The sequence below is a fragment of the Ceratotherium simum genome, chromosome 12 (genome assembly GCF_057802395.1).
Source record: "Ceratotherium simum simum isolate JZ-2026a chromosome 12, ASM5780239v1, whole genome shotgun sequence".
Classification (NCBI taxonomy): domain Eukaryota; kingdom Metazoa; phylum Chordata; class Mammalia; order Perissodactyla; family Rhinocerotidae; genus Ceratotherium; species Ceratotherium simum.
The window spans coordinates 54949934-54977341 of NC_141911.1; positions in this window are offsets into that span (position 1 = coordinate 54949934).

Sequence of the window (27408 nt, forward strand, 5' to 3'; positions counted from 1 at the left end):
ATAAATTCCAAAAAGTAATTTAAGTTCAATGTTTGTTAAGTCACACTAGAAATGTTACTTGCTAGCATACTAATAGTATTGCAGAAGTACAGACAGGAAGTCCATGAAAATCCAAAGTGGACAGTTTTCCTTTGCTTTTCTTTTAGCCCAAAAAAATCCTTTTGTCATATTTCAACCTTTAACCTTAAACTTCATTTGACTGTGAGGCTTGCCAAATTCTCATCAGGGCAACAGCATATAGATACAAAGGGAAATATAAATTATTATCATTAATAATCTGTCCTGTGTTTCTCCCACCTCATTTAAACTAATGGACCATATGTTGCCATTTTCTTTCAACTCTATCCAAGAACATTTCAGAACAAAAGAGAAGAAGAGGTTGTAAAATATCATATGACCACAACCTCACATTTATTTTCCAATTAAGACAAGAATAGTAATGATAACTGTGATACTTTTCATCTGTCTTAATGGAAATAATTCTTGACTAAAAATAGAGTAATTAAATTTAGTCATTTAAAGTCTCAAAGGAGAAAAGTATTTTTGAAAATGTTTCAAGGATTTCTAAAATTTGAAGGTGCTATAATGGACAAATATCAACAAAACTAGTATAGCCTAATCTTTATAGTGTACTTAAGGCTGATTTTTTTTTCTTTTACTACTCTAATTGGCCAAGTTTTCATTGGTCTGTGAAAATCTTGAAATGTTTATATCCATCACAAAGGAGTGTATAGTTTTGGATGAGAAGCAAATGCTTTCCAGGCAGTAGGGAAAATGAAAGTAAAGGCATCACAGCAGCTGGATGTAGATCATTTTCAGGATGCAGCAAGTAGGAGAGAGAAACTGAGATGAAGCTTGTGGTCAAGTTGACTGGAGCTTGATACAGGGATTTTGAATGTTTCAAATAGTGTATGTCTGGAGGACTGGGGGAAAACCAAATAGTCACTTGAGGAAGAATTTAGTAAACACGAAGGGAAAGATGGCTGAGGAACCAAAATTAGGTTCAGAAAACTACACAAGAGTAAGCAGAAAGAGGCAGTCCTCAGCATGCTATGGTAGTGACCCAGTCCATCTATGAATTCAAACCTGGTTGGTCCTTGGCTAGGAGCTCAGGGTAACAGCGCTTTCTCACAAGATGTCAAGGGCACTATTGGTGTTACTTTCATTGGAAAAGGGGAATCCCCAGACTTTGGCAATGCTGTAAGATGATGCTGAGACATAGTCATCAGTTCTCTCAACCTTGGGCTTTGGATACTCCATGTGATACTCCATGTGAGCTGGAGTATCTGCAAGAGTGATTAGGGGTGAAGCTAAAAAAATGCTTTTTTCAATTGTCATTATGACTGAGGGCAAGTCAGGGTATGAATGCATTTTACATTTTTTCCTCACTGTACTTCTAATACGTAATATGTGGAGAAAGTACGATAAACTCTAAAATTATAAAAAATTTTATATTTGACTTAACTCAGACTTTATGACTCATGTTTCAACTTGACTTCATTGTTTATAATTAGGCATTCAACATCAATTACACCACGCTCAGCCTTAGCTATAGAGAAATGAAAAAGTGAGGTCTCTGTCCTCAAAAGCTCATGTTATTGTTTGATAGGATTTTCTTTTTCAAGAGTTTTCTTTTACCTTTGTGTCTACAAAGATGGAAATAGAAAGGAAGGAGGCTGGAAGGGAAGAAGGAAGAAGCATGGAGTAGATAGCCTACTATCTGGTCTCCCTATTTCTCTTGCTATCCTTCTATTATCTCCACAGAGAAGAATCTTTGTAAAATTTAGGTCATGTCACTCTGCTGCATAAAAAACTCAGATGAGAGGCCGGCCCTGTGGCTTAGCAGTTAAGTGCATGTGCTCCGCTACTGGCGGCCCGGGTTCGGATCCCGGGCACGCACCGATGCACCGCTTCTCTGGCCATGCTGAGGCCGTGTCCCACATACAGAAACTAGAAGGATGTGCAACTATGACATACAACTATCTACTGGGGCTTTGGGTAAAAAAAAAAGGAGGAGGATTGGCAACAGATGTTAGCTCAGAGCCGGTCTTCCTCAGCAAAAAGAGGAGGATTAGCACGGATGTTAGCTCAGGGCTGATCTTCCTACAAAAATAAATAAATAAATAAAATAAAAACTGTTTTAAAAACAAAATACTCAGATGACTTCTCATATGGCTTAAAGAATAAAAGCCCAACTCCTAACTTTGAACACCTTATTTGATAAACTTACTTTCTAAGCTTACGCGTGTTGGTCTCTTTCTTCCCCTTTACACTTCTTACCGAGCACCTTGGTACCAGCTATTCCTTTGACCTGAGAAACTCCTTGCCTGGATCTCATCATGACCACTTTTCTGTCACCTCTGTGACAGGTCTGTCACCTCTCCAGGGACTGTTATCATGACCTTCAAATATAAAGTAGCCCCTCAGCCACTTTCCAGAGGATTGCCATATACTATTTTCTTCATGGGAATTCTTACTACCAGAGATTAATTGCTCTATTTATTTATTTATTACCTGTTTTACTCATCAGAATGTAAGTTTCATATGTTTGTTTTGTTTACTACCAAATTGTTGTATCCTAGAAATAAGTTCTTATCTAAGATTTCCATCAAAACTCCTCCTGAAAATCTTCAAATAAAGGGAACAACCAGATAAGAAATGTCAAAGAAAAAAATACTATCCAGTAAAATTCCTGAAAAAGTTATTCAAATACACATTCCAAATCTCTGGAAAATAAATAATTAAAAAATGAGTATAATGTCACCACAAAGAACCAGCATTAAATACTGAATTCATCAAGACTAAGAAAAAAAAATTCATATAGTAAATTTATTGGTTCATACAAGTGAAAATTCCAGTGGTAAGACAAACTTCAGGCATGGCTGAATCCATGCACTCTGAGAATATTCTAAAAATTCAGTCTCCCTATACTCATATCCCCAGTCTGCTTCTGTTATTTTGGCTTGATTCTCAGACAGGCTTTCCCCACATGTTGGCTATCATTACCTCCAGGCTTCTCATTCTACAAGGTAGTAACTTCAGCAGAAAGAGAACTTTTTTCCCCTAAAAATTCCAGAAAAAAAAATTCTAGGATTAGGTATCATTGAGCTGGCTTTGGACATGTGCTCATTCCTGACTTAAGTCCTGTGGAATTCTCTGACCAAATCCTTAGAGCCGTATGGATGTGCAAGATGATCTGGAACAATATGGAATGAGAGTGGGATAGGTTGCTCCTCAAAGAGAGCAGGAGTGTTGTCATTTGAGGAAAAAGATGGATTATAAGTGGGTGAAAATCAAAAAATATTCACAGCAAAAACAAAACATTTTTTAATTTACTCATTACACATAAACAAAAGGGATTATAACGTTTGATTATACAAATATGAAGCAAGAAGTGGAGAAGGAGGGACAAAACCACGACACTTTATTTCGAAGAAAACAAAACTTTTATTGTATCATTAATGTTAATCAGATTGATATGAATTTAGGAACTATTGGAAAAATTTTAAGTCCTTAACAACTAAATTTACAAAATTAATGGATATCTTCCAAACTAGTGATACATGATCTACATGGTGTATTAGATTCTATTAATTCTTAGCTCGCCATGTTGCTTTTGATGATATAGTGCTTTTACTTTATGTTGCTGTGATATTGGCATGAAAATCATATATCATCAAGCAATAGAAGCAAGGAAAAATTTTAATAGTGTAGTAGGGGTGTACAAATTCCATGATTTCTTTTCAGTAATGGAGTCTGATGCAGGTCATATTCAATATGAAAGCTTCAACCTATGAAACATGTCTAATTCCCCAGAGCACAGCTCAGAAAGAAATGCAGAGAGTACCTAGAGATGGGAAGATCTGCCGGAACTTTTCCATTTCTGGAAAGCAGCTGAGGCCAGAGAGAGCTCAAAATAAGAGAGGAGGGAGGTGGAACTCCTTATAAAAAAATGTTGCCAGAAAACTTTGTACTTATAGTAAACTTAAAATAATTACAAGCAGAGAGATTTTAATTTTTCTGCATTAGCATTAAAAACCTTCTCATACAGAATTTTTTTTTAAGTGTTAGATGATCAGCTAGTGTCAGTGGTTGAATTGTGTCCCCTCAAAATTCGTATATCAAAGTCGTAACCCCAGTACCTCAGAATGTGCCCTTATTTGGAGAAATGGTCTTTAAAGAGGTCATCAAGCTAAAATGAGGTCAATAGCGTTAAGCCCTAAGTCGATAGGACTGGGGTCCTCATAAAAGGGAGAATTTGGACACAGAGCTGTTCACAAAAGGAGGAGTATGTGAAAAGACATAGAAAGAAGACAGTATCTACAAGCCAAGGAGAGAGGCCTGGAATACATCCTTCTTTCATAGCACTCAGAAGAAACCAACCCTGATAACACCTTGATTTTGGACTTCTAGCTTCCAGAACTGGGAGACCATGAATTTCTGTTGTTTAAGCCACCAAGTTTGCAGCACTTTGTTATGGCAGCCCTAGCAAACTAATATAGTCTGTGAATTGAGTAGAATATGGAATAGCATGGACAGACAAGAGAGAACAAGTAAGGACAATGAAAGAAGGAAATCTAGATCAGAGGAGAAACGTTTCCCATGGCTATACCAGTTATTTTCTTAAATCAATTAGAAGTTGGTATCAGATCTAAATTATGTGCTATTGTATACTATCTACAATTTGTTGTGTTTGGTAGAGGTCTAGTAAATCATACATAATTCACATCATGGATCTTAATTAGTTATTCAAAACAACCCGTTTTATGATCTTTATAAATGTTGAATTAAATGAGCATCTTTAAATGGGTGAGTTGAAAATACATGTTCCTTGCGAAATATGTCCCTGGCACTCTGTTCCATTTGGGGGTTACAAAGACAAATGCAGCCTATGGTACCATGATTTTAGTGTTGCTACCAACATGAACCTAATGAGCTGACTAGGTTGGCACCACTCTTCAAGGGACGGTGTGTTGAAAGAGTTTAGGACTTATCAAGTGTGCCCCGCTTATATATTCCCACTATATTTCTTTGAATACTTAACCATTTGTGTAAAAGGCAATTTAAATGAATATTTTTTCTTTTAGTCACAGCCTCTGAAATTTACAATATTTAGTGTAAAAGATATTTAATAAAATAGAGATACTAATTTTTCAGTTTGAGTTTACTAGATAATTACCAATTCTTAATCACAGGCTAATAGCATCATCTAGTCTACAATGTTTAATGTGAGTTTAACAAAGAAAGAACTAACATTTGAGTGTTAGTTTCATTCTCTTTCATGTATATGCTTTTTTTTAGTGGAAGAAGATAAGCAAACTTTTCCTAAATGAGAAAGGACTGATTTTCTGAGACACATCCTGACAATTTCTGTGATTGTCCTTAATTACACAATGTTTTGGTTCTGGTTTAAACCTGGCATGAAAATTTGGATAAATATAAAAATCTTTACATCATTTATCTTACTTTGCTGATGTTGCATTCTTCTTCCAAAAATTAATATTTTTCAGCCTTTAATTCTCAGGAGCTCATTATTTTGTTAAAAAATTAGTTGTACCAAATTAATTTCCATATAATTTATTAAAGTAAGAAACTAATCAACCTGAAAAGCCATCGGTATATATGGTTATTATTTTTTTACTCATATATTTAGAAACTCTGAAAGAGGCAACAAGCCACATTTTATTTTGCTTTTATCAGTTTATGAATTTGAAAATAGATAAGAAACACGCTAATTATTTTAAAAAGTTCTTCACTGTTCCATATATATTGTGAAAAGCCAGGATAAAATGTGTAACACATTAACCAAGTTTTTAGGATTATCTCTTATTGAAGACTGCTTAAGGAACATTTTTTTCTAAGATGTTTACATATGTAAGTCATTATTTTTTAATTAAACTAAATCAGACACATCTGTGTCCAGTATGTGATGAAAAGTCCCTATTTCATACCTCAGCCTTTATCCTGCTAATACTAAGTGAAAAAAGTGCACAGCACAATTTTTCCCCAAAACAAAATACCAATTAATCTGGAAAGTGTTAGTGATGAGCTAGAGGCTGGCTCCTATACTTAGCTTTGAAATCAAGCATGCTTTAGCCTTTCACAATGTTTTATTGTTGAAAACTGCCAGGGAGAGTTTAACAGAAATAAAAATCATTGTGTGAAAGCTTAATTCTTTACCAAATTCAAGTTACCTGCACCCACATTATTAGCATTGTTATACCACCATCTAGTTAGTTCATTACAGTTTGAAAGAAACTAAGTATTCAGCTTATGGGACAGGACTGTGACATGCATCAGGTTTATTGAAGAAAAATTTTCCAGAGCAGAAAAATAAGTACAGAAAAATCTATAGCTTGTAAATAAAAATACATGAACTTGACCAAATAAGGCAAAGCATGAATGTGATACTGCTTAACAGGTTAAAATCTCAAGTGTTTTTATTTGTCCTTGGTACTTTCTACTTTTCTTTTTCTCGTTCAGAGTCCCTCAGGGCTGCACATATAAGACATCAGAAGAAATAGTTGAAAGATGAAAATTTAGCAATTGGAAAATCAACACTATGCAAAGAGTTTTGTTCATTTTTTTCCTCCTCAATTCATTGATTTTCACTGACTGAAATATTAGGTGATATTTGGCACCACTTATAAATAGTTCTTTTCAATCAGCTTCTTTTTTTTAAGAAGGAATTTCTTCCATGTGTTGTTATTGTTGTTATTCTCCTTAATTTAGCTCTCACGGAACTGTAGGATAACTTGGGTTTTAAAATATCTTCATTCTTTACTTTCTTTCTACAGAATTAAAAGCTAGAAACTATATACTTTCAATTGTTCAATTTTTTTTCTTTTTCAATACATTATTTTAAAAAATAAAACTGACATATACATAAAATATTTTGTTGTGTTATTTTATACAGTTTATACAAGACAGCTGCTGAATTCTATATCTCCAGATTCCTTCATGATTAAATATTTATTTGACTAAGAACACAAAATCAGACAAAATTGTTCTAGAGCATTTCTATTTCTGAGTGTGTAAATACAATCAGATGGTTTGAAGAATACTTGATCTTGGCATAGCAAAGTCTGCATACATCTTGGAATAAGAGTTGAAAGCAAAAGTTGTAAAGTCAGTTGCCTGGGTTCAAATCCAGACACTAAAAATTACTGGCATTGTAAACATGGGTAAAATATCTAATTTTTCTAACCCTCAGTTTTATTATGTAAAATATGGGGAAAATAATAGCGCCAAACCCATAGCCCCTTGTGAGGACAAATTGTGATCCATGCAAAATGACCAGCCAGGTTCCTGACAATTCGTGAGCACTCCATAAATGTTTTTACATTAAGTTCCTTCATTGTTTTTTTTAAATTATGATTCAATTTATACCATCTTTCTTTTTTTTTTTTTTTTAAAGATTTTATTTATTTTATTTTTTCCCCCCAAAGCCCCAGTGGATAGTTGTATGTTGTAGCTGCACATCCTTCTAGTTGCTGTATGCGGGACTCGGCCTCAGGATGAACGGAGAAGTGGTGCCTCGATGCGCACCCGGGATCCGAACCCGGGCCACCAGCATCGCAGCGCGCGCACTTAACCACCAAGCCACAGGGCCGGCCCCCATCTTTCAAATTGATTTAAAATACATCATTTATTGAGATTTACTCATTCAATGGTGGTAAATATTTGTTACGTCCTACCCCATCGATGTATGCATTATTTCAGCTAACAGAGAGATGCTTTTCCATCCCGGGACTTCTATACTTTTGGGTAGACTAGGAGTTTTCTCAGTACATATTGGAGACTTGAACAGATGCATAGGCTTACTGTCATGAAAACACCAAGTTAACCTTCACTATGAAAGAGAATTTTAGAAGAAAATTTCTATTGTAAAATATTTGTTTAGTACAACAGCTGTCTTCGTTAAAGGTTCTGTTATATGGATTGCCTTTTTTCTCCAAGTTAAATATATAAAATTTTAGAGCTATAATTTCACTTTTCATTCACACTTCCTTCCATGATGGTTTCATTATATTTCATTCTAATGTTAAGTGAATAAATGATTCAATTACCAAGTATATTTTCAGCATTTTTTCTTGTCACAATGATTCCTGATGTTCCACATTCAGTGATATAAATTAAGTAATAAAGCATTTTTCATTTTAAATTCAAATGATTGCTTCATTTTGCAAGGCATGTTTTACAAATTTTCTCTTATTATATTTCAGAAAAGAATCAATTTTAAGATCTGAACAATTTTATACCATCTTTAAAAAAATTTTAAATGTTATAGAAAGTAAGTAGAATACAGGGATACACAATATTCACGATTAACAATATGACTACTTTTTGTTATCCAGGAATTAAACATTCTTTGCAAATAATTATATTTCTATAACTATCATTTTTCTGGGAGAAAAGTTGTATATTTTGGCACACAGTCATGTGTTGCTTAATGACCAGGATACGTTCTGAGAAATGCACCATTAGGCGATTTTGTTCTGCGAACATCATAGAGTGTACTTACACAAACCTAGATGGTCTAGCCTACTACACACCTAGGCTATATGGTATTAGACATATGGGACCACTGTCGTACATGTGGTCCATTGTTGACCGAAACGTTATTATGCGGCACATGACTATATACCAGTGGAATGATTCTTTTTAAATTTCTGGTTTTGTTCCATTTCATTTATAACCCTTTGCACAGTAATTCAAAGTAAAGGGACCATTGCTTTCTGCCCTACATCTTCTTCTCCCTCCTGGGGCAATCCCATCCAGAGCTGCATGTGCTCTTTCCCATCTCTTCTTTTAGTCCGTGGGCTGGCCAGAGGATGGACTGCAGGACCTATCTAAAGACACGAAATTACCTTGAAATTTATAGGGAAGTCCCTTTCAAGGGCCTTCTGTACATAAACTGTCTCCCTTCACTGTCCCAGTTGAGTAATAACTTCAGTTTTAATGTCTACTTCTGCTCTATTTAATACCTCAATTTCTAACTAAGCCCAAATGACTGAGAGAGAGTTAAGCAAAATCGAAGGCTGTTAGCTTTAATTGAAACAGATTTTATTTTGAGAGAAGTTATAATCCCTAATGTAGATGTGATCATTATATGCATTTATGAGATGTGCTATGCTGCATCAAAAATATATATGTAAAACTGTTAGAAATCAAAAGGAGATAAACGTGAGACAATTGTTGAAATTTTTACATACTTTGATCATTTGACAGTGTTTAACTGATCAAATACATAAAAACATGGAAAAAGTTTGAATGTTATATTTAACAAGAATTAATTCGTGTATTAATAACGCTGATTTTCTTAACCTCCTCTGGGTAAGACCAAACTTTCCGGTGCTAGTAACGGCAAGGAGAAGAATTCTAGCATATTTTGTCTGGTTTGTTCAACCCCAGGCCAACCTATACGGAACCATCAGAACAGTGAATTTTTGTTTTTTTTTCAGTTCATAGTTTCTTCTCAGCAGTGATGTCAATAAATAGAGCAGATAAGAATATGTAACTATATTTCTACCTGTAATGATTTGACTGGAGTTACAGAGACTTGTCTATGCTTCGAGAAATACATATTTTATATATATATGTGTGTGTGTGAAACACTATATATATAACATTCTGTACACATGCTTATGTATGTTATTTATATTATATATAACATACATAAACATGTTACATATAATATAAAATAAAGATATAATATATTTATATACAAACATATGTTATATGTAAAACGTCTTGATTTATTTGTAACCTCGCATAACTATACATCATTTTTAAAACAAGAATAAAAGAGTAGTTCTTCAGGGCCGGCCCCATGGCTTAGCGGTTAAGTGCACGCTCCGCTACTGGCGGCCCGGGTTCGGATCCCGGGCTCCCACCGACGCACCGCTTCTCCAACCATGCTGAGGCCGCGTCCCACATACAGGAACTGGAAGGATGTGCAGCTGTGACATACAACTATCTACTGGGGCTTTGGGGGGAAAATAAATAAATAAGTCTTTAAAAAAAAAAAAAAAAAGAGTAGTTCTTCAATCGAAAAATCTGTCTTAATCCAAAAGCGTACATCCTACTTAAAGGCAACACAATGGAAAGACTTTCATGAAGAGACAGGATACTGGCTGTCACCATTACAACCGAGCAGGTTATACAACTTAACCATTATTCTTTTTATTCTCCAGCACATCGTATAACTGGTTCTGACGTAAGTCAAAAAGAGCTATTAATTTTTAAGTAAACTTTTTATTAAGGTAAAACATAAATGCAGAAAATGCACAAATTCTAGCATCCGGAATGATAAATTTTCTTAGCGTACACCTGGGATGTCAGCATTCTTCTCAAGAAACAGAATACTACCAACTCCTCGGAAGTCTCCCTGGTGTTCCCTTCTAGGCACTACTCACCCCAAAGTTTACACGCTACTCTGATTTTTAACACTATATATTAGTTTTGCCAAAAGTAGCTATTGATTCAACTATGTTTACTTATTATGATAAGGAGCATTATGCTTGAGTAATAAAGCAAATGCTTCATCAATTAAAGCCAATACGATTCTGCAAACAGCAAATGACTAAGCAAGCATTAAGTTATAAAAGTTGGAAGCAAAAGTCAATGTGGTGAATATTCTTATCATCTCTTACTGAAAGTACTGATGCTATTCTTCATAGGCCTCCGTTCTGATAATAGAACCTCAGACCTGGGAATCTAGCCTCTTTGCGCCGTTGGAAGGTTTGTCCTCGACCTACTTTGACATTGGTCATTGGGAATTTGAAATAAGGACTCAACTGCTTAGCCCCAGATGGAGAAGATAGTCTGAAGGGGAATTGAGGCATCTGAATTGTAGCAGCAATTGTGGAAATCCTTTTTGTCTGGCTTTGGCCTTTGTAAATACAATATTCACCTTCACTTTCTCCCAAGGAACATGAATAGCCCTGTATAGGAATTGGTAAATGAGCCGTGGAGAATGAGGATGGAATCAAATTGAGTGAAATAATTTCAGCTGCTGGGAACTCTTAATAGGCATGTAAACAAGAAGGGGTTTGTTGTGTGTGAACGCTCTCACCGAGGTGCATGAACTCTTATCTCTTCATGCTGGCTGCATTTGGAGCTGTTCATGTTTAATTTGAAACAGTCTCCCGATGGTTCAGTTCGATCTGAAACTGTGCTCAGCCCATTATTTTATTATTTTTAACTTAGAACAAAAGAAAACATTCTGAAGTAACAGTCCTTCCAAGTTGGTGGGTTGCATAGGACACTTCATATCATTTTTCAAAGTATCTCTACAGTGTTTGGATATGTGGCTAAAGGGTTAGAGGAACTGTATGTTATGCATTTTATTTGTGTCAGGGGTGAAAAAAAAAAAAGACGAGTAGAGGAATCAGCCTAAAAATTTCTGTAACACATGTGGCTTTTTTGTTTAACAGGTTTAGGTCTTCCCTTTGTTTGCCTCATCTCTGATCCTTTATAATGTCATTGTCAATGTATCCTTATTTTTGTTTGCTTGTTAGAAAAATGAATGAAAATAGACCTTTGATCTTTGCCTACCCAAGTCTCACTTCCTAGGATTATTTTTCATTTCTCACTATCATTTTTCTAGACTTTTCAGTGCTCATGCCAAAGGACTGTTCCCCATTTTGAGACCTATGATGCTTAGGACACTACTGGTTTATATATGGTTAACAGGAAAACATTTTAATTACACAAACTTTTGTAAGAGTAACAGTTTTAGAATTAATAAAGTGCATAAGTAAAAATCTGCTATGTCTATGATTAAGATGTTTACAATTACATTTTAAGAATTCATCTATCAATCAACACATGTATTGGAAAAAACCCACAATTTTCAAAAAAAATTCCTTTCTTCTTCAAATAACTGAAAAGAAATTGTAAGGAATCCACATAAGGAATCCTAAGAGAGAGTACTACTTTTAATGCCCTGTCAATTAAAAGTTATATATTCCTTCAGAACAAACTAACATACTGTTTTTAGTGACTTTAAACATGATGGAATTTACTCTGATTTTCCTATGCTCCAAACACAGGCTTAACTATTGCAAACATCTGACAAAATTAAGTTTAACGCTCACTTTATTTTTTATTATCTCCTTCTGCCTTGAACTTTGCTAAATGCTAAGAAAGAAGCAGGAAAAAAAACCCTAATGAAATCATTTCAATTAGTCAAATCAAATGTATAAAACCAATAAATACCGTATATCAAAAAGTCAATATAAATCAAATAATACAAAATGAAGTGATTCTTTTTATGGATTACTAGTTTTGATTTTGAACAACATCATCCTAGCAGAGTTCGTAACCAACAAAAGTATTCAAGGAAAACTGGCCTGGAAACCACAAAACCTTTTTTTTTCCGCACAGAATTCTAACATAGAAGGATAGCATGGCTTTTGGTCTGTTTTTGGTGTAATTTTATTCTTCTTAAGAGGTCAAACAGTCCCAAGAATCATTGTCACAACACCTCAGGAAGAAATATAAAAGGCAACTTTTTGTCTACAGCTTCTAGGTGGGGAAAAAAAAAAAGCCTCAGTGGAACTTAGTAATTTATTTCTGGCCAGAAAAAGGGGCAAAACTAAGATCTCTAAGCTTCTCATGTTCTTTTTTTTCCTCATCAAAAACCATTTCCCCCAAACCAATTATGACAGAAACATGAATTACAAAGCCCATACTGCTTTAGCTAAACAGTCATGTGGTAAAGATGTATCAGTAGGATAGTCTTGCCAAAAAAGATCAATTAGTAAAGATAAAATCAGGAGCTAGTGAAAACATTCGCCTATTTTCTCTTCTTTTAGAGGAGGGACGCTCAAACTACAGTCCTGGGGCCAAATCTGGTCTGCTGCCTGTTTTTGTAAATAAAGTTTTCTTGGAACACAGCTGCCCCTATTCGTGTCTGGATTTGCTAAGGCTGTTTCCATACTTCATCTGCCCCAGAGTTAAGGAGCTGTGATAAAGACCACATGGCCTACGAAGCCTAAACTATTTACTCCACTATCTGGCCTTTACGAGGAAAAGTTTCCAAACTCCTGTTTTAGACAATAAATCTCACGCTTCATCTTTGATCACATGAATCATGCTTAAGCATTGTGACTGATTAATTCTATTTTTACTTTTTCATTACCTAAATCCAAATAAACCTTTAATAATAATAGAAATAACAACTATCTATATTTATTTATAGCCTAATATGTTCCAGATAATATACTAAAATGGGTATTGTTTTAAGCTGCTAAGTCTGTGGTAATTTGTTACGCAGCAATATAAAACTGATAGAGCAGTTATTCCTATTTTGTTGATAAAGAACCTGAGGCACCAAGAGATTAAGTAATTTTCCCGATGGGTCGCAAGCTAGGAAGTGAGAGATTCTGTGCTATAAACACCTCCTACCAGGTTTGCCTTACTTTAAACTTGTGAAGATTTTTGGTATTTCTTGGGAAAATCTCTTCCAGGATGATTTCCTGCCCCATAACGTGAATCTGGATTTCTAAGATGCTATTATTATTTTCACCCATTAGGCAGGATCACTGAAACAAGTTATAGTGTAAAATATAAAATATCGTTTTACATTTAACTTGGAGAAGGAAATGTTGGAATGTGTTTCAGCTTCTTTTCATCTGAAAGATGGATCAAAGTATCATCATGTTTTATGTTAAAAGAAACAAACATCATTTTGAAAATACTTCATGAGGTCTGCCTTATGATAAGATCCTTTCCTTGGAACAGGTGATTGGCTGCATTGTCATTTTAAAGTGAGACATGCTATGTACAAAGCAAGTAAATCTGCTTATCATTAGGACATGACAAAGCAGAGAAATGTAAACCTGTGTTATTGTAAATTTTCAAAGTATAGGAGCAAAATAGGAGAGTCAAAACTCTAGAATATTACCATATAATAATCAGGAATAGTTTATAATGATGCTAGTTGTTTTTTTCTTTATAGAATTTATTAATATGAACAATAAAGTCAAGGTAAGGTGCATCATAAAGTTGGAATCAATTCTTGAGGTTGTAAGATTTTTGTTGCATTACGAACAACGTAAATGTTTATATTTACTCTAGAGGTAATGGACGTACTCACAAGCTAATGGAGCTTGAAAAAATTATATATTTAAGATGTGACATCACATGGCTGTCTAGTTAGAACTGCTTTGTTATTAACCAGAAGAGTGTGCAAAGGAAGTTGGAGATTCTATCTTGGCAACATCTGGTTACTTGCAGGCTAATCAAAAGTTGGATAGAACTTTCTGGAGAGTCCTCTTCCTCAATGCACTACACCTGTGTTTACAGAGAACCTCAAGACAACTTTTCTTTTTGTGATGTATCAGAAACATCACTTGGATGCTGTTCATCTATTTTGTAAAGGGGGTTTTATTCAAAATTTCCTAAGACTGGGAAATTGTAAACCGACTAATCACAGTGTGTGTTCAATATTTAATGTTATTTCAAAAATCTAAAGTAAATTACAAGAGTTTGTAATTAGAGCCAAATGTTGACAATACATCAAAAACCTAAAAAGAACTTTCTACCAACAGTTAGTTCTCTAAAGAATTATTCTGCTTCCTCTGTTTATATTTTTTGAGGGAGAAATGACAGTGTAAATGACTTTAGAGTTTTTATTCAGCAAGAATTTACTGAAATGGACACAAGAGTGCAGATTACACAGAAAAGCTCAAACCAGATGACTTGGTTTATTTTTCTGACCTAATTAATAATAAATTCTATTTTTATGATAAACTTAGGCCCAGATTGTAGGAAAGTATAAGATAATAGAAGCTTAATAAATTTTGAAATAACAATATTATGAAATATTTCATAAATTTTAACTTTTTTTCGAGACATGACAGCGTTCAAAAACTGATATTCAATATTTAGAGAAAATAATCCATGAATGACATGAAATAATATTATTTTAATTTATTGTGGAAGAAGTGCTTTATATAAAATAAATAGTATAGAGATGTTCTAAAGATAATTTTATTTCTTATTATTTGTAATTATTGATCACTAGCTGCATAAACATTGTGGAGTCAAGATTAGAGATTATGAGGCTAAAGGAGAAACTTTAGGAGTTATTTAGACAAAAACTTTTTTTTTAAAGGAATTTTCATTTAATTACTGAAAGTAAATGTAGATTATACGAATAAAATAAGAAGGATTAATCATTGTTTCTGAAGCCAGGAAGTTCCTAAATCATAATATATGTGATTTCTCCATAAGACACTGGATATCTAGTTTATCTTACCAGAATATTACTGAACATTATCCCAAACGGAATCGAAATGCATACAGCAAAATTTAATCTAACTGAAAATGTAAGCTTTCCTTAATTTATTTTTACTTACTGTTTTTATTGTTGTAGATTTTGCAAAACCTTGGAAGTACCACTACTGCTCATTTAAGGCTCTTAATTCCACTAGAGGGATAAAGAGTGAAAAGGATATGGGCTTTGGAATTAAAATGTCCAAATTTGATTCCTGTCTTCCCTTCATACTTGAGTGAAGTCCATAATCTCTACTTGGTTTACTCATATTCAATATGGGATTAACGGCACCCAATCTTCAGCAATGCTGGGAGGATCAGGGATAGTACCAGGACTGAGGCGAGTGCCCAAACATAAGAGCGCCTCCGTATATGGATGCTGTGATTTACATTCTTGTTGGCATCATCACTCTTGATGATGAAGTTTGTCATTTTCTCATAGACCAAGAGATACTAGTTTTCTAGGCTGTAGCCTTTTTATTTCTTCGAGATAATGTAAAAGTCCATCCTAGCTTTAATTGTTTTGGTCAAAAAATGTCACTAGTTGGATATAGTTTGAAACATTATCAGTAGTCACGTGTTGAACTTGCCCAAAATGCTGCTACTCATTATTTTGATCATTTAGGTATTTTGAAACCGGTAGACATTATTAAAATTATTAAATCCTTCATTAAAATATTAGGTGGCCTTGTAACTATACATAAGTTTAGAAGTGTTTCAAGACTAAAGGATACTAAAACATTAAAATTTAAATTGCTTCTTTTATGTTTCACTCTGTTTTGCTTTATAAGGAAGACTATAAAGAAATGTTAAGCTGTAGAATAAAAGGAGTAGAGACTAACACAACAATCTGGAAGATAAGTAATATGATAAAATAATGTAAAAACAGAATATCAGATACTACTAGGCATACAGCAGTGAGCAAAGCCAAACACTCTGTCCTCATGGAGCGAATATTCTGGTGCGTATAATAAACCCTGCTTAGAATTCCTAAATATTTTTTTCAACGGAGGAATCATATCAGGGATTTAGAATTAATGACCATGAACTTGGGCATTTTCTGAGTGGAACAATCTCATTACCCAAGACACCTGGTATGATGGTTGTAAGTGTATGAGAAAATTTCTCAAATAAAACAGTCACCTCTTTAAATAACAAAGAAAAGACATGTAAAAACAAAGAACAGATCATAATAAGGTATTATTTATTAGGATGATTAAATTTTCAAGCTTCCCCACCTGCTAAGTGGCATTTTTATTGAAGCTTTTGTCTTCTACTTTAAAGCTACTTTGTTTTCTTTAAACTTCAAGTCTCTCCTTCGTATCTCAGCATACACATACTCCCCTTACACATACATGCACTTAATATACATAAATATATATATTTATATATTATAAATGTATTTTAAGATACTTGTATGTTCTGCATATTCTCAGAAACTTTCAGTTATCCCTATTTATCATCAGTTTCATATAATTACTGACGATGCTAAGTAAGACCAGATCTGCGTCTAAGCCTTTTGGCTCTCTCTAGTGTCTCCACTTCCCCAGCTTGTTACACTGCTGTTTCTCATACCTTTTGTTTATATTTGTTTTTCCAATTCTTCGATCCTTTTGAAAGCTTCCATAACCAGGCGTTGCAAATTCATCTAGCTAAAAAATAAACAAATCCTTATTTTGGGTTATAAACTTTGATTATACTTAGCTATATTCATCCAATCACCAAATTAGTTTTTCAGAAAACCAGTAATGTGGTCTGACTTTCTATGCTCATTTGTCTCTTATTTTAAAATTCATCATTTGCTTATTCATAAAATTTTCATATTAGATAAAAGTGATTTCTAATGATGCAAGTTTAGTGACATGTTACGATCTTAGGATTTAGAAAATAGCAACTCCAATTCTAATCTTCAGGAACGGTTGTGTTTGGCTCAAAACACTTTCAAATAGAGAAAGTTCTCTTTAGAATACCTAAAAATTGGTTTCAAGTTACTCAGTTACTTTTCCTCAATTAATGCAGCTCTGTGAAAGGATGCTCTAATACAATTTAAAGTTGATTGAGCATTAATTATACTATGATTAAGAAGGGGAAATGTTAGAATCTCATGTGTTTTTCTGAAGATTTGATCTTGCTTTCAAAAGAGTATGTAATAATTTGAATCTATTTTTGTATCTTCTTCATGTCAAAAGTTTTACATTGATTATGTTAAAAAAGAAATACCATAAAAATTTTAAAAATGCACATGCCTCAAAAGAAAATGAAAGTCATCCTAAAACTACCATTTAGAGATAAGTACTTTTGGCTTTGTGATGTATAGATTTCTAGTGTTTTTCTATTATTATAAAGTACATATTTTAAAAATGAGATTATATATCTAAAATTTAATGTAATATTTTAAAATGTAAAAATTCTCAATGAATGTAATTTCCTTTGGTGTAATTGGTAATGGCTGCATAGTGTTCCACTGTGTGGATATTTAATAATTAATTTGCCTTCATTGTGGAACATTTAGATTGTTTACAATTTTTTGATAATATAAATAATGCTGAGGAAAACATCATTGTAAGTATGTCTTTGTACAAACCATAATTATTTTCTTCGAATAAATTCTAAGAAATGGAATTACTTGTCAAAGTTGTACACATTTCTGGGGTCTCCATATGAATTGCTTGAAATTTGTACCAATTTAGAGTCCTGCCTAATATTTAATATGCAGTTAACATGAACTATCATTAACACTGGCTAACTTTTAATTTTAATTATTTTGTTTTAATATTTGTAAGTTGAAAATGAAACATTATAACTCATTTTTAATTGTATTCCTTTGATTTTTAGTCAGTTTAAACTTTCCTGCTACTTATTTTAGTCATTTTTATTTATTTTATGTAAAGTTCCTTTCATCTCTTTTGCTGTTTCCCTTCTCTGGCATTAATAGTATATTTCTGATTCGCAAAATCTTTTTGAGGGGTAAGGAAATAAATATACTATCTGTCATTATTCTTATATATTTTTATTTAAATTATGTTTATAATATATTTAAATATGTAAGTAAAATATATAACTCTTTAATTTATGATTTCTGCATTTCATGTTTCCAGCTGTCAAGAAGACAATATGACAGAAATGATCTTAAAACAGTGCCTAGCAGATAGTACAGGCTGTTTAAGCATTAGCTATTACAATGATTCTCATTTCTCTAACGGTGGAAATTGCGGCAGAGATATATTGTGTAACTTGCCCAAGGCCACATAGCTTAAAATGTGTACTTAAGACACAAACTCAATCAGATGGGTTTTACTTAATTACTAGGCTGAAATCAGCCATTTCGTCAAGGAGTCTTAGTTCCCTTTAATGGGAAATGGTACTTAAAAAAACCAAGATCTGAGCCCAAGTTTTATATATCGCCAATGGCGTGTCATTGCTTCTAGGCGCTTAGTTGAAAGAGCTGGAACACACGCACCCTCTTCCACAGAGTTCTTTCTTATCTTTCACATTACATATTTGTATCTTCTTTCTTATTCACTGAATCCCCTGGTTCCTGTAGGTAAATCAATATATTTATCTACGTGCTCTCTCCTACGTCACACACAAAGTAGTTTTAGATTTAACTACATTTATACCACAACTGTAAAAAAATCAACTAAGTAATTCTTTTGTGGTTATGTTTGTCCTTAGGATATCTACCATTAAATGTGTTCTCTCAGAGGACTTTTTCCAGATTACTTGAATTCGTTCTATTTCTTGCATTTGTTATTAATTTGAACTAAAGTTTGGTTCATTTATTTTTGCTCAGATACCATTTGGAGTTGACTATTTTACCCTTTACGATTTTATTTTTGAACGTGTGAAATATTAATATGGGTCAATAGTCAAAACCACGTAAGAAGTTAAACACAGCAAATTCTCACTTCCAGCACTAGCCCCTTAATACCATTTCCTCCCACACTTTCTGGTGAGCTCTCCAATGATTTTTATTATCCTGATTTATTCCTCCTAGGTTTCTTTCCACAAAAATAGCAAGTGCATACATTGCCTTCTGATTTCTTTTCTCCTTACAAAATAGTGGAGTATGAAACATAAATTTGCACCTTATGTTTTTCCCTTGATGTATCTTGGAAATCATTCCACAGCGATTTATGGAGATGGCACATGCTTGTTTGTTTTTGCTTCCATAGAAATGCATTGTGTTAGGTTGTTGCCAATATTTTGTTATGATAAATAATACCTCAGTTAATAAGAGTGTTCATATGGTATTTTATATTTGTGGAGTTGAATTTTCAGTTAAACCCTAGAAGTGGGATTGTGCCATTTGACACTCTCATTAGCAGTGGATGAGAGGGTCTGTTTGCTCACAGCTTTGACAACAGAGTGTGCTCTCAGGCTTGTGAAGTTTTATGCATTTAATAGGTGAAAAGTGGTATTTTGTGGTAGTTTAATTTGCATTTCTCTTAATAAGAGTGAAAATGAGCAACTTTTAATGCATTTAAGGATGTTTTGTATATCTTTTTTTCTACAAACTGTGCATTACTTTGCCTTTTAATCAATTGAGGATTTAGTTTTTTTTCTTCAGTTTTTAATAGTCTTTTATACAGTAGCCCTTTATCTGTAATATATGTTGCAAATATTTTTTCCAGTTTTTTATTTTTCTTTTGACTTTGTGGTATTTTTTCATATGATAGTTTTTTTTTAATGTAGTTGAATCGTCAGTATTTTCTTTTATTGCATCTGAATGTTGAGTCATAGTTAGACACATTATCCCAAAATTAGCTTATGAAAGAAGAAAATATGTTTTCTGCTAATAATTATATTAGCAATGTTCTTTTAGAAGTGAAGCAGGCCCTATTAATAATATCATTGGTATTTCAAATGTAACCCAAGATTGTCCCAGGAAAACAAAGACATATGGTTACTTGTTTATAGGCATTATTCTATTCAAACTATGGAGCTAATATCTACATCATTTACTTTATTTTGTACTTAACTTTAGATTAAAGCTATAACTGTTCTGTTTCCTCAATCTAAAATATTTTACATATCTACTACCAATGGCAGTGCTACACTATTAGGCAAAAGAATGCTGTATTTTCAGGTATTATCATATTGTGGGATAAATGTATATTAAGCATACTCTGCCCCTTAAAGAAAGGATGAGGGACAGCATGCATTTATTTATTCTGCCTAAGAGTTGAGCTCCAAATCTTTATTTTCACTTAATCACTAGCAATTAATACTCTGTAAAAAGAAATGATTAATCACTTTTAATTATTCTAAATAGCAGAAATAGATTAACCTTCTAAAATTGTTGCCATCAATTAAAAGAAAAAACTAAAAGTAAATGCAACCATCTACATTAGAGCCAGATTAATTTCAATGGGGAGAAGGAAATTAATCCCTACTGTGAGTTTAATTTGTACTGATGTTTTACCTATGTTATTTTAATTAATCTTCCAGAGGGCTCCGTATATTCTGTATTACTATCCTCATTTAACAAGGGCAGAAACTGAGGCCCAAAATTAACTAATCTGCCTAAGGTAGAAAGTTATAAATGAAGTAAGTGAGGCTATAAACTCAAGATTGTGTCACTCCAAAGAACTTGCTTTTTCACAATACTTTGTAGCCTCAAATGAGAAACAAATTTCTACATTTTCTAGGAACTTCTCAGAGTGTAGTATTTTTACTTGTTTGCCTGTCACATGTTGGCAACGTAGCTAGCTGTAAACTCCCGTGACGCTCAGATTACCAATCTACTTCACACACAATTTAAAGATGAACCCCATATTCCTGTGCAACAAAGCACAACAAATCACAGAAAATAAGTTCCAGTGCAGCCATGCTGATAACCTTGGCAGAGCAGCTCTCAAGTGGGTGTTGGATATTCCTGTGTACAGGGATATATGCCTCCTTAATTTAGAGCCCCCCCTCCCATTTTGTTGTCATCCTTACAAGGGATGTGTGTTCTTGGAACACAAAGTTTCTTTAAAGGCTTCTTTCAGTAGACCATTGAGGGATGGACTCGCTTCTTCTCAGGGTCTGAGAAATTAAAGGACATGCATAGCCTCAGGCCCTCATTTTGAAAGCACTATCCATTCCTTATAAAATGACAAAAGCAGCAGCAAAGCCAACCTTTTATTTTCCCACCTTGGACTTCGATCTGTTTAGTAATGCCATGACATTTCTATCAGGTTTTCTCCATAAGGCCCTTTCAGAACACGAATAAAAGAATGAATACAGGAGCTGAGCATTCTCCCATTCAACTTTCAGCTCTGTTAGCTTTCAATACCCAGAAATGTATTTAAAACTGGATAAGGTTTGTTAACTCTTATATACCACTGTCACTCATCCAGATGGAAAAGAATAAAACTATATATGTGATAAGATTTGCAATTCAAATCAAGCCATTTCACTTTGAAAATATAGAATGTTATGTGTTGGGAAAGACAGACAAGGAAGGCAGAATAAAGTTTCACATTTACCTTTAGTAATAATATTGTAGTTGGTGTTCATGAAACTAGCTGTATAATTGTGTGTATTCTTTACAGAATATTATAATAAAGATTTTCTGATCAGGTTATGCTTTATATTTGACTCTAAGCTATAACACATCAGCTTTCAGAAAAAATAAATATATTTCTGAACAAACTTAGAGTTTTAAAAGCATGAAAGCCAAAGAAATAAAGCTACTTTAAAATTTTTCAAAATATTTGGTATTTTAAGTCATACGTTGCAGACTTCATCTGTATTTCATACAACTTATGAGATTCCTGTAAAGAGGCAGACAAAGAGAACTGAATGGGTATAAAATAGAATCTTTCAAAACACAACAAAACAAAGAACAAACTCTTTCCATAGCAGTTAAGCTAAATTTCACTGCCTGTCACTCAGATAGTATTATTTTAATAATTTCGTTAAGGAGCTTACTCCAACAAGTTCAACTTACTTTAAATTGAAAAATAAACTTGACACATTTTTGAATAACAGTTACATCAAAATGCCTTGGATTAATTTAACTTTAACTGATTTTAAGAACATCCTATAGTGAAACAGCACAATAAAGGTTTTCAATTTCTCTGCTTGAGTAGTGACTGTGTGATATATTACAGGTCTTTAGAAAAAAAATGGAAGCAAGGGAAACAATATGAATTCAGCGTATGTCTACTGTGAAAATAGTACTGGGCTAGCTTCAGTAGAGATTTGTAGAGGAATCAGATACAAGTAATGGAGAACAGCTTTAACATTGTTGTGTTAAATCTTCTGAATCTAAGAGCTATCCACCTGACCCATGTGGGTGGTCTCTAAGCCATCATGTTTATGCTGCATGACCCTTCCCAGCCCAAGTTGATTTGCCTAGCAATGGACACCTGAATCAAATAGGGCCAATCAGGTTTTTTCTCCCATGAGGTTGGGGTTTTGATCTGCAGAACAATATCTGATTAGTGGCTAAAGCAGGCCTATGGCTCTCCTACGAAGAGAAATTATAGGACTTTCTACAGCTAAAATCTCTAACATGACTCTTATTCCTACCCTTTCTACGGCTTAGTAGGTCACCTCCTCCTTGGATTCAGTGATGTTACCCAATATCCTTTTAATAATTTTCCTAATTCTACTACCAAAGGGTAGTTTCTGTTACTTGCAACTGAAAGAATCTTAGCAGAAAGTCTCCCTGTTTAACCTTTTCCCTGGTAGACCTCTTTATTTTTAATATCAAAACTTCATAGAACATACATACCTCTCAATACAATGTTTTGGGTGATGGTTATATAGAAAAAATATATATTCATCCTAAAATGATATATATATTTTTAACAAAATTATGTGCAAGAAAATTCCAGAGTTACATTCTAAATTCAATTGATAGACCATCAGAGCTACGTGTAGATATTTTGAACATCATGTATAGTGTCAAAAGTGGGAATGTGCATCTTGCATGTAGCTAGTGCTGAATGAAGTCATTACTCTGCACAAAGCCATCTTAATTGATTTTCAGGAAGAAATATTTTAAGCATTTATCATTCTAATACAGTGCTACCTCACAGTGTTTTAGTTACATTTTTGGAAACTGATTGAGAGTTTTGGTTGATATAAGAATTATACATTTTTCTATTAAAAAAATGGAAAAAAGATCCTCTCTCCTGCTTTTTTTTTTCTTTCCAGTCAGGAATTGCTTAGTAAACTTGAATGGGAAATTCATGTCCATAAATTTGCCTGCAAATATGGGAAGTCTCAGTCTGCTGGATGAGATGACACTAATACAAGGTTGAAAGTGGTGTGCCCCACAAGAAGGGCAAAGAATAATGCTATGAGGATTCAGAGGAGACAGGAAATGTTACCCAGCGTCATGTAGGAGGTGTTTGTAAGCAAATCAAAGATTTGAGACTAAGATTTGAGACTAAGATTCTAAGGCTGAAACTAAGCTCTAAGGAGCTATCTGCATAGAGATAGTAGATAAACAAGACTGCCAAAAAAGAGATTTTACTTAGAGAAAAGAAGATGTTTTTTGAGAAATATTTTGGAGATACTTAGCATTAAGATGGGAACAGATCTTTGAAATCATGTGCTTACACATATATGTGGCTCTGTGTGGTTTTCTTAGGAAATGATCAAGGCCTTTTACCAAATTTCATCTAACCCTCAGCCTGAAATTAAAAGAACCACAGCTCTATAGGAATGCTGGACTTAAACTATGATTTTTCCGGAAGCTGTTATGATTATTATTTTTAAATTGTGCTTTCTATAAGAAACAGTCAAAAGAAAGTTTAAGGTTATATAAGAAAGGAATTTGACAAATATTTTTCAGTTATGTTTGAGTATTTTAATGTAATGTATATTCACTAGACAACTTTCTTAGGGAAACACATCAATGGAATGTTCACATAAGCAAAAAGATTGTCATCACTGAGTTCAAACATAGAACCAACTCATTTTGAAAGAGAATAGAAATAAACAGAATCTCTAAACCACTTGGGAAAAAGTGGTTTCCGTACCAGGAAGACTAGACCATAATCTGAGTGAAGGATTTTAGCAAGTTAAAGAAAAAATATAGCAAATAAAAAGTTAAAAAGAGGAGGCTTGTTTAGGAAGAGAGCCTTGAAAAATGATCACAGATACAAATATTGGTATGCCCCATCCTTTCTTAATTGTGTCCAGGAAGAAAGTGGCCTGATCAAGCCCAAGAACCAAATCTGTTTGTCTTGATGGTTTATGTCACTAACTAAGGGACCTAGGCATTAGATTAACCTGTGCCGCTTAGCATTTAAACCACACACCCATCTTCCCCAGTCACACTTTACAATCACCAAACAGCATTTTGATTTTGATAGCTTCCAGTGTAGCCTCATGAAACAATAGGAAATATATATATATATTTATATTGGGCTTTGCTCCCAGTTCCTGCTAATATTTGGTCTTTGACCCCAGTTCCTGACACAGAGCTCCCAAAACCCTGTAATTTCCTGAGTGATAAGAGTGTCTGACACAGAACTCCTAAATCTTTGGGATTTCCTGGTTGATTGGAGCATCTTTTCTTATAATGAGGTGACTTGTGATAGGCTCCTGGATAGGGGCTGATCAATAGGAAGACCGAGCCATGATTAGAAACTTGGAACTTTCAGCCCTACCCTAACCTCCAAAGAAGGGCTAGAAAATGAGTTAATAATCTTGCCTATATGAAGAAGCCTCCATAAAAATTCCAAAAGTATGGTGTTTAGAGAGCTTCTGGGTTGGTAAACACATCCATGTGCTCGGAGGGTGGTGCACCCCAACTCAAGGGGGACAGAAGCTCATGTGCTCAGGAACCTTGACCTTGCCCTATGTAACTCGATCTGGCTGTTTATCTGCATTCTTTATTATATTCTTTATTAAATAATATGCCAATAAATGTTAAGTGTTTTCCTGAGTTCTCTGAGCCTTCCTAGCAACTCATCAAACTCAAGATGGGGGTCATGGGCACACTGATTTGTCAGTCAGAGTACAGGTGACAAGCTGGGATTTATAATTGGTGTCTGAATTGGGGACAGTCTTGTGGGACTGAGCCCTTAACTTGTGGGTTCTGGGTTCTGGGTTCTACTTCAGGTAGATAGTGTCAGAACTGAATTGAATTCTACAATCCTCTGCTGTTTGGTGTGGGGAGCAAAACAACATATCTGGTCAGAGAAGAGTTCTGTGTGAGTAGAAGAGGAGAAACTCAAGAGATTTTCCTTACAAGCCTACAAGGAGAAAAATGGCAAACTAGAGGATGTAAGGGTTGAATTTCCTTTGTAGTTAAATTTATTCCCAAAAATGAACACAGGAGTAACTTGGTTATCTATTTATCATCTTCCACCACTTCAGAGGATTATAAAAATGTAAAATTCTAAAAGATAAAAGAAAATTGAAGGAATTGCAAGAAAAGACAATATAGTCTGGAAAATAATTAAGCCAGAAAATACATCAGCACACAAAAATGCAACACATGACTCCCTATAGCTGACAGAACTGGGGAAATAACATCATGGCATCAGGAGTCCTTATGATAAAAACAAAGAACAAAATATGATAATATTTACATCACTCAAAATAATATAGCAAACTGTTTGGAAGAACTGTTTTTGTTTTATTTCTTTGTTTTTCTGTCTCTGAGATCTGGGGACAGTTTCTCTCATGTATTATGATAAAGAGGATATGCTCTTGTGAGGGAACATGGCTCTTTAACATCCCTAATGTAGGTATTCTACCAAGTGAGTTTATATGACCCTTTTTTGTGATATGACTCAATGTAGGTCCTCAGGATAATGTTGATGTAAGACACAATAAAATAAATCTATAAGAGTTTGAAACAATGTTGTCCATATATGTTTTTCTCAGATGGTTTGTTTTCATAAAATATAAAATTTGCATTTCTAGAAAAATGTATAGAATTCCATTTTCCATAATTATTACTGTTTTTACCAAAAGTGTTATGAAATGTATAATCTCTGAAAATTAGCTGGAGTAAGGAAATACTTTGTTTCCGATTAAGTGCAATTTATTTCTTTGAAAAATGAAGAGATTAAAGTTTCTTTTATAAAAATTTAAAATCCTAATTTCAAAATTTACCTCAATGTGTTTAAGTTACCATGATTCACTCTCTATGGTAGACACTGCTAGTAATTATCAATATCTGGGTTTTTTTTTTTTTCCTTCCTGAATATACGTGAAGTCTGTAATTTCCAGCCCCCTCACAGTGAGATGGGCACTGTGACCAGTTTATGCGATTGAAACATGAACAAACACGATGAAAAGCACTTCTTGGATAAGACAGTGTAAACCTCTGCATAGTTCTTAGGTCACTCTCTTCCCCTACTGTAACAAAAGTGCTGATCACATATTGATATGGCAAAGCCACTAGGACAGAATCAAAGCATCTTGGATAACAGAGTTACTCGCAGCAGAGAGCTGCTTTGGAGAGTTCCAGACCTATGGTGTATTGTGTGTGTGACAAATTTTTAATGTTAAACAGTAAAACTTTGAGGTTGTGAGTTATTGCAACAAAGCCTAGCTTATTCTAATATATTCTCCTGTGTAGCTTGTCAGAAAACTGACTGCTCCTCTTTTAATTATAGTTTTAAGTAACAAGTAATAAATTGACATTCTGGTTTTATTTTCTGTGAGTTTTATTCAGTCACCGAACATTCAGTGAGTGCTTATTATATGCCCGGCACTGAACTAGGAACTGGAGAGAAAAAGATAAGGTAATCTCTGACTTCTGGATTATCACAACTGAAGCAGAAAAAAAGTATTTAAATGTAATTAAAATTCAATTTGAAGAGAGAAATGATAGAGGTATGCAAAAATTCATTATGGGAATCCTGAAGGTTAACAACTCATCTGCATGTATCAATGAACATTCCAGGAGGAGATGAAACTTACCTGTACCTTAGAGAATGGCTGAGAATTATTCAGGTAGAGGAGGGAGGGAAAATGGGAAAGGAATGATCTTCAGGTAGAGAGTAAAAAAAAACCTGAACAAAGGTAAAGAGAAGAGGAAGAACGTGGTGAAGGGACAGAATTATACGCAGTCTGATGCTGCTGGAGTATAAATCATAAGGCATGGACATGCCAAAGACAAAAGTGAAGATGCAGTCAGGGGCTGGCCTATAATTCATGGGT